Source organism: Mus caroli, unplaced genomic scaffold, assembly GCF_978045245.1.
Source record: "Mus caroli unplaced genomic scaffold, Mus_caroli_1 scaffold_2, whole genome shotgun sequence".
NCBI classification, from domain to species: Eukaryota; Metazoa; Chordata; class Mammalia; order Rodentia; family Muridae; genus Mus; species Mus caroli.
In genome coordinates this window covers 132,228,958-132,238,879 of record NW_028227257.1, presented here as the reverse complement: position 1 = coordinate 132,238,879, position 9,922 = coordinate 132,228,958, and positions in this window count along the sequence as shown.

Sequence of the window (9,922 nt, the reverse complement as noted above, 5' to 3'; positions counted from 1 at the left end):
TTTTCCTTTTCCTACTCCAAAGCACCTTGTGGCTAGACAAGAGATGATGGAAACAACATCCGAGAACATCAAACCTTGCCAGGCCCATTTCCATCTGTCCTGCTGGAGTTGCCAAAACGCTTTCCCCCTTGTAGAATAAGTTAGTCAAAAATCCTTGCAAGTCTAATGAAGACTAAGAATGGTAGTAGTCCCCATTTTAAATGTTCTCAAGAACAATGGGTGCACGCCTGAGAGGAGAACAACTAAGGCATAAGGGTGATGTGTTCAGGATCTACTTTCAAAGCACAGAGAGAAAAGAGGGTGAGGGAGGGGGAGAGATTCAGCCTACATGATTAAAGAATTCTACTCTTAAGAAAGATTGAGCAGTGGTGGTGCACACCTTTAATCCTAGCCCTAAGGAGGCAAAGGCAGACAGATCTCTGAGTTCAAGGCCAGTCTGGTTTACAAAGTGAGGTCTAGAACAGTCAAGGCTATATATTGACACACTCTCTCTCATAGACAGAAAGACAGACAGATAATAGATGGATGGGTAGATTAATAGATAAATAGATAAATATATAGATAAACAGATGAAAGAGAGAAAGAAAGAGAGAGAGAGAGAGAGAGAGAGAGAGAGAGAGAGAGAGAAAGGAAGGAAGGGAGGAATGGAGGAAGGGAGGAAGGAAGGAAGGGAGGGGAAAATGCCTTAAACCCTGAAAGGAAAAGGAGCCTCTACAGCAGAGCCTGAAGTCAGGAGTTTAAAGAGGAACCAAAGAGACACCAAGAAGGAAGGGTTGATGCCAAGAGCTTTGGTGTGAATTAAACAGTGAGTAGATGGTCATCCAAATCAAACCAAACCACTAACTGCCATGCTGACACTGGAGTAAGAAGTGTCTGGTGGGTTTGTAGCTGAAGAGCATCAGTGATGGGCATGCTTGTTCTCTCTCTGAGGCACATCCTAAATCATTAACTAGGAAAGCTTGTTAGGCTCTCTATCCTCCCTCTGACACTTTGTTAATTAACTAACCTGTGTAAATTGCACCATATCTCATCTATGATCCTATTTTTCAATGTCCCCCAATGTTCTTAGGACCTCTAAATACCCCACAGCCTGATCTTATCCTGATTTTAGCCTGATTTTTTTTTCTTTTCTCCTAAAATAGCATGTCCGGATCATGCTTGAACAATGCTATTCAACATGGTAATGGATTGTTTTTTTCTTAACAAAGCTATGGAGTACTGATTAGCACGAATCCAAGAAAGCTTCCTAAAATAAATTCTTCATTATGCCAACAGAATTTGCTTTCTAACTAAAAAGTCTCTGCCTCTGTAAATATAATGTCAGTGAAAAAAATACATTAACAAAATAACATATTGACAATTTAAAAAGAAGAAGAAGAAATTTAAAAGATGTGGCTAAACAAGCAAAGGCCAGAGGTTCAACCACAGCCCTCAGAAATGAGGTCAGAGCTGACTGGAAAAAGTGACCTCTACAGCTGCCTTTATGTTTTTACTTCCTGTTTGTTCCCCCACTCTCTGTCCTCGACTTCCTTCTGTGACTTGCTTGCTGACAGCTGGCTGCTCTCACATTTAATGTGTACCATGGCTGCCTAGAAGCTTATTAGACAAGATCGGGGGTGGATGCAGGAGTTCTGAGACAGGCCTTCAAGCATCCTTCACAACTAAGTCTAAGTACTAGTTAGCTGGATGAGCACCTCTAATATAGCAAATTGGCTCAGTCCAACTAGCTTACTATGTTCTTGCCAATGTGTAAATGCTTCCATGAGGAGTGTTTATATGAATTCTTGTTTTATGTTTTGCACATAAAGAAGTATCTAGTCACATTGGGCAGGAAAACAAAGGTATGAAAAGGTAAATGAGACAGTTCTCCAACTACGTAAAAGGGCGAGGTTTTCAGGATACAATGGGGAAGAAAAAACATGTGTTCTCTGTTCTTGTTTACGTATAGATCGGAAAGCAGATAATTGAGCCATTGAGCTAAAATTACAGAAACAAATGCTAAACGTATTAAGGAAGATTTCACTAGGTCACATTGGTAGAAGAAGGCAGTGAGTAGAATGTGAGCCCAGGAGCAAAGATCACATACTCCTACCTCTGGATAGCACGATGCTTCTAGGAGGTGCATGTGGAAGCCCGAAGCGCTGCTGTCCAACATTCTCTCCTCTTTCCTCCTTCCGGTTCCTGCACTATTGTGTGTTTTCACCTCCTTCAACAGAAGGTCTGGTCTCATTACTTGTTTTCCCAAAGAAAAGAACAATGCTATATACATCTCCTCTTGCTGAACATCTCAGGAGACGTGTACAGTTAACCATACTTTGTTTTCCTACTGGTGAGGTGAGCGTCCTGGGCATACATATTAGATGGATGTGCAAAGAGCAATGGGGGGAAAACCTAGCAAAATCCCTGAAGTCAAAGAGAAGCTTGGCTTTCACGAAGGACAAATCGAGACTAATGTGGCCTGGCAAGATCATTCTCAGGGAGATGAATACACTGCCGATTGAGATCAGAGGTGTAAAAGACTGATATTGTAGCTTACATTATGAACTATTAATTTAATTTATCTAAAATGGGAGGTAATTGCAATATTTTAAGCATAGGAGTGATGTATTCATGCTTTCAAAGGTAACTGTGCTTGTGCCTAAACAAGGTCAACCATTGATTCAGGTAAATCTCAAAGTTTGGTCTAGCATGACACTTACTTAAATGGTACTTTCATAGATAGCACACCTTATCAATGAAACCTCAAAGGAGACACAAAGTGTGATCTCTGGATTCCTGTAAAAGCCCTGTGACATCTTCTCATGGTAGGGGAAAGCCTAACAGATGGTTGCAAGGTTTTCTTGGTTCTGTTAGTGGTCATTCTGTATTTGGAAGGAAAACACCCTATCATCAGGTTTTGTCACAGTGGTAACCACAGAGCTTAAATTCTGGCAGCTGTTTCAGCTCAGCTGTGTTCCTAATTAGAAAATAAGCCTCTCCCTTATAGCCCCTTTCTTGAAGTTACCAAATCCTAAATGATGGTGAGGTTAAGATGTCTCCCTTCTCATGCAGAGTCATTGTATACAACAACATATTCTCTAATACAGACCTGTGATTTAGAATTACAATATTGTTGAGATTTTTACATCAGAACATATCCTTTTGTTACCAGGTGCTTTCTGTTTCTATGGATACGCTCAGAATGCATTTATTTAACGATGGCCCTGCTGCAGTACTTGAAGCTTTTCTTGCTTGGATAAAATATAGTTCCACCAACTAACTACTTCCTTAATCTTTCAGATCACACAAGTAAGAGAGGAAGCCAGGGCGGCAGAGTACAAAGGGTTGGAGAACCCTTCTCAATATACAGCACGTCTTGGGTAAATTACTTAACCTGAATCTCATTTCCCTCATCAAAAACAACAAGAATAATAATATCCACTTCTCAGGATTAAATTACTATAGCAAAGGAAGTGTTTTTTCTAATTCTAGTACAGAGAAGGTCGCCAGTAAATGTTTGTTATCTCTGAATAGCTGCCAATTCGCCAGCAAATGAAACCACACACAAATTACCAAATAGTCTTGAACGAACAAGGTCAAGATTACACCAGGGCTCAGGACATAGTAAACTGCGCATGAATGCGGTCCCTCCACTCTACCCTGGGACATGCTTCAGGGCTCCGGCACCTTCTATGTTTTCACGTCATACATAGAGCTTTCCCAAAATGCGACATGGAAATGTAGCTCCGTGGTAGACCACCTGTGTATCAAACACAAACCCACAGATTTCATTTCCAGCACCACAAAAATAAAATAACCATATTCTCTTACCTCATGCATACTGAAACAGTCCCCACCCCATGGAGAACAAGGTAGTGATGTCCTCGAAGTTACTGGATACATAAATTCTTTGGGATGACAATTTTACTTCTAGGAATTTATTCTATAGGTGTATTCCCAAATGTCAGATGAGGTGGTAAGTGCCTTTAATCTCAGCACTTGGGACTACAGACAGATCTCTTGTAAATTCAAAGCCAGCCTGTTCTGCATACATATTTAATATATGCACAAAGACACTCACTGTATCATTGAGATAACAAAATATCTAACGTAATTTAATTCCTACTATAGAGAAAATAAATAAATGGTGGTATGTCTATCTATAGCCAGGAACACTACAAATGAAGCAACACAAAAACAGACAGAATAATTTCCAAGCTAAGTCGAGATACAAAAACAAGGTACAAAGCTAAATCAATAATATGCTACTATTTGGAAATAGATACACATATCTATTTATATATCATAAATACATTGTATTTTTCCAAATAGTAGCATATTATAGATATAGCTCTCTATAACATATATGCATATTTGTCCCTGTGTGTGTATGTCTATGTGTGTGTATGTGTGTGTGTGTGTGTGTGTGATCACATGCATGCCTGGTGCTTTCACAGGTCAGAAGAGGGTGTCAGATCCCCTGTCACTGGAGATAAGGATTGTAGTGAACCACTATACATTGGGAACTGAACCCAGGTTCTTGGCAAAAGCAAGAACTTTTAACCACTGAGCAATCTCTCTAGCCCCTGTTTTAATTTTTAAGATAAAAATATTCATAATTATAATTATGAATAGTAGAGAGGAAAATTATTGGAAAATATATATAATTTTTAATATATAAAAAGATATAGCTGGTTAAACCTCTGTTGCCTCCACAGCACACTGCCCACCAATTCACAAGCATTATTGAGTTCAGTCCTTAATATTCTCCTGCCTAAAGCAATGGAAAGGACCCAGTCTTTCCCCACAGGGGGCTCAGATTTGGACAGATGGATGGATGAGACTGCCAAAGAAATATTGAGCAGCATCTAGTAATAATGACATATTATAAAGCATGGGGGCTGGTTGCTAAAGACTTTACAAGTACGGACTTTGTAAGGCCCCCTTCACGGAGATAGTGACAGTTTAAAGGGCAAGTCACATCTCCTTTCTCCATGTCCTTGTCTTCAAAATGGAGTAATCTTCCCTGGCTTCCATCTCACAGGGATGCTTATGTAGCATCTGTCCTTCTTCTGAAAACTCAGGAGAGTCTTTGCAAAGTCTCATTAATATTCCCAGGCTGGCTTCTAGATTTCCCACCTTTCACTTAGGGAGCGGCACATCTATGCCCGAACATTCCACTTCTTCCCTTCGTCTTCCTCAGCATCACTCTCTTTCTGTACCAAAATAGTGCAGATTCAAGCTTTAAAGTTGGATGGTTTTATATAGCTCAGGGCTAATAACATCACACAGCTTGCCTGCAAAAAAGCCCACCTGTACATTCTAAAATTTCCACAGTATCCATTATATCCATATGCATGATACACCTGAGCACACGGTAAGGAATCAGAGGCCTTGGAGAGAAAACTGTTTATAGTCAAGACTGTTCTCTAAGAATGGTGCATCTCAGCAGCAGTGAGGGCCTTGTGAGTTAGACTTGGAAATTTAGGGATAGAGTAGAAGCCCCAGCTCCTGCTGTTGCTTCCATGGACCAAACTATTCTGCTTAGCAGGGGTCATCCAGGGTCACGTGAAAAGCAGAACTTATGCAGAGAGAGAGAGGAGGTAAGCAGACACAGGGGGGGAGGGAAATGGAGGCAGGAGGTCACTGGCACCATATAGAGTAGAATGTGATTCTGCTCCACTATGAAAAAAAAAGATCTTCACTGAAGCTGATAAATTGCTAGAGGTTTATGATATTCTATTGTCTATATGAAATTGGGCCTTTTTTACCCACAATTCATAGAGATGTTGAAGTATGAAACAGACAAGCCAATAAACTTAGAAAATTCTAGAATAATATTGGACTTTCAAGGACTTGGGACCTGACTAGGATCCAAACTAATAATGCTAAATCTCCAAATCTGTAGTCCTCAACTGGTGTGTGGGTCACAGCCCCTTTGGGACTTTAAGAACCCTCTCACAGAGGTCACCTAAGATCATCAGCAAACATAGATATGTACATTACAATTCACAACAGTAGCAAAATTACAGTTATGAAGTAGCAACAAAAATAACTGTATGGTTGGGGAGTCACCATAGCATGAGGAACTACAGTCTTAAAGGGTCGTAGCATTAGGAAGGTTGAGGACCAGTGCTCTCAGTGATAAAGACTCAGCTTGCTTTTGAGTATATAGGCATGCCGTGTTTACTCATGTATACTATTTATGTGTATTTATAAATAACAATGTTTCTAAGAAGTAAAATTTTACTTTTAAAAAGATGACCCAGTTCAGCAAAGGATGTGAGACAGAAAAGTAAACAGCTTATCTTTCCAATAAGCAGCATGGAATTCAGCACCCTTTCCTCTAGGCAGGTGCTGGCTACATCTCCGCAAAGCAGGCCACCTTCCAACACGTCTTTCTTCGGACTGACCTTTGCCCTGCCTGGATGCCTGAGACCAGCACTGGCTAAGCACTCCGCAGGCTCTGGAGTAGGAAGGGCTGCCTACTCAGATCGCACTACCTGTTTGGCCCTAGGCCAGTATGACAAAACAAAGCTTCTCGCCGGCAACTGAGAAGAAATCATTTGCATAACTTAAAGCTATGTTGGAGTGTTGTGCTTCATGTCTGAGCGGCATAAGTCTTGAGCTTTAAATAGCCCAACCCTAACATATATTTAAGAGAAGTGTTTTAAAGGCTGTGTTACATAAAATGGGAACACTTAGTGACACCACAGTTAAAGTGCAAGGCCCCTTTCTTGCAAAATTGACAGAACCCAGCCTCAGTTAGGCAGCTGGGAGGAAAATTTTCCTCGGATAGGAAACCTAAAGGAGGTCACCCATACTCATAATTTGCAGGCTCTTATAATGTTCTCCCAGCCCCAGTGATCTCCTTTCTTGGTTAGCCACTGTCTTATCAACCTGCTAACAACCACCAGGAGGGCACTCTGGCAGAACAGACAATAAGAGAGGAGTCATAAGGAAGGAGTGCTGGAATGTGCCCCAGGTACAAAGAGAGAGGCTTGGCTAGGAGACAAAGGTAGTAAACATTTTCCCCCATTGGCCTCTTTCCATGGATAGACCGCAATCTGGCCCCAAACTTGAGCCTCTCACGTTCTCTTACCTACATTCCAAGATCTGTGTTTCTTTTACTTTCCTAAACAGGAAGTCTGCCGATTCTAGCGGACGCTCTTTCCCCCTTGGTTGCACATTGGGGTTACTTAGAGAATTCGATTTTAATTACTCTCTCATTTCTAATAGTTGTTTCCCACTCTTAAAAAGCATGAAAGACCAAACTCAGCAGATTCACCCCTGCAACTTTTATATAATAAGCACGCTTAAAGTCCACCCCAAATTAACCACAACGGAATCTGGAACAGAGGTTTGACCAGGTGTGCTTGAAAATACGCCTACATATTCTTTCATACAAATTCCTAACAGTGAATACAAGCAGGATGGAATACAGACTAAGCTTACGGTTGGGAAAGATGCATACTAAACATGCAGCGACTAGAGAAACAAGACAAACGCACAGATTTGGTCTGAGTATCAGACTCCAAAGATGGAAGCACAGTTGCTTCAAGGTAACTTGTAAAGAAGATGAAGATTCCAGACCATGCTGGGAACCAATCCCACCAAACGATCTGGTCTTCCTGAAACAAAAAGGGTCGTACCCAGCATTCACAACCATAGGTGTTTGTGTTCAGCTCTTCATTCAGTTAAATATTTATTGACTTCTCAATGCCAAAGACAAGGTTGAGTGCTAGAGATAGAATATTGAGTAAAACCAGAATCAATCCATATGCCTGAGAATAAGAAAGGAATAAAGAAACACTAGACGCGATGATGATGAAGGCGGGCTGAGGTGCTGACAGAGCAGGAGAGGGAAGAATGGGAAGGTGCATATCCTCCAGCAAGGTGATGGGCATAAGGATTAAGAGAGAAGGGTGCTTGGATCACCCCACGAAAGTGAGCATTCCAGCTAGATTGCACATCTAAGGAGGTACACTTTCCTGACTTGGAGACATAGGGGGATCTGATCCACACCTTTTGCTGGTTTCTGGGGGTCACGAGAGTGCTGGCCTTCCTTTGCTGGTAGGTGGGTAATGACAGTGTCTCCTCCCACACATGACTTTCTTCTCAATGTTGTTGTCCTTTTCTTATAAGGACTTAGTGTCCACCCTCAACCAGAGTTACAGCTCACTCATTATGACACCTGAGAAGACTCACTTTCCAGATAAAGCACATTTTAAGTTCCATGTAGATGTGAATTTGAGCGAGGCTTACTGTTCAACCACTCACTACAGCGGCACATCAGCTTCAGTGTCACATGGTTAAAACAAACTCCAAGTGAAGAAGCAAAGGTTTCCTAAACATCCATCATCTGTGTGCCTATCATTCTTGTACCAAGTAATGAAAAGGGAAATCAGGGGGCTTATAATGTTTACCTCTGGGACCAGAAAAACATTCTTCCTATAAAACATTTTCCCCACATACACACCTCACAGTCATAATCCATTTTATACAAATTAGAAACATATTCTTTTTTCCCCCATTCATCAACACCTTTTTTCCATTTTAAATCCTAAGTCCAAAAAAACCAAAACATGGCTAATTTAGACCCCGCACATTTCTGAGCTAATTTTATATCCTACTCTTACAAAGAAAAAGTAAGGGAAGGCCTTCTAGGCATTGAAGGATCTCTTGGGTAAGAGGGGGTGTTTAGGGTGTGGCGTTCCACCTAGAAATTGTGACCCTCCTTTGGTAATATCTTCAAATATAGCTAGTTACTATCTGAAGGATTTCTGACTTAAGATATTCAAATAACCTAACACATCACAGTCTATTTTAAATGTAATACATTAAAACACACCGCAACATAAACCCATAAATGAAATGAAGATGTCTTGGAGGAATAGTTTAGCTGTGCTTCTCACAGCCTAAATGCAAACTCCCCTTTAGTCTAAAAGCATTAAAATCATAATAATGAAATTTGCCATTAGGAGTCAGAGAGCACTTTTCTCCTTAAAAAGACAGATGCATTAAACTTTAATTATTGTCTCCCTACCTGATTATCAGACAAGAATAACTCACATTCTGGGAAGACAATACACATATGTTCACGAGCACAGAAATATTTTTAAAGACTCCACAGAGACATTACCCAACACTTACCCCAAGTACAAAAAAACAAAGAAAACCAAACCTGAAATTGACTAAATAGATGTGTGAGAACACAGAAAAGCCAGTATACTGACTGTGTAAGCAAACAGACATGAAATGGGTGTTTCAGAGATGGTTTGGGACTTTCTGTCCCATACCCATTCTCTGTCACTACATGTGCTTGAGCTGTGTGACCTCTGACAATGCCTTTCTTTCCCAGCTAGGTACGTACGTATAGCATCTGATCCAGAGCATGAAGGCTCTCGTCAGCGGGAACACTGCATATCTCTTCCCTAATTTATGACTGACTAACTGAAACTCCTCACTGTCAGCAAACTCTGCCGTGTTTACTGGTTTGACAGCATACACACATATGGCAGAAGCCAGATGGACCTTCTCCCCCAGCTTCAAGCTAAGGGTGCTTCATTAGGAAAGAGATGCAGCCAGGCTTTGAGATCTTTGAACAAGGCTTCCTAACACCCCAGGAAAGCAGTCAGTCTGCAATCTGAACAGAAAGGACCCTCCCCTGGTGAGAGATCGGGTCAGAAAGACATTTACACTTGCCCAGTTGAGGCATGGAAGTTTTAAAGAACAAATGGCTTGTCCTCCTAGACACAGAAGTTGGACAGCTGCTTCCAATGAGATGGCTTGATACAAACTTTGCATTCTGTCTACCCAGACAGGGTAAATAGGACAAAAAAAAATCTACTTCCTAAGCTCTGATTCATACTTAATATTGTGTCCAAAAGTTTTGGCAAACTCCAAGAAGACATCAGTGTCCTTTGCACTTACAAAGATTGTG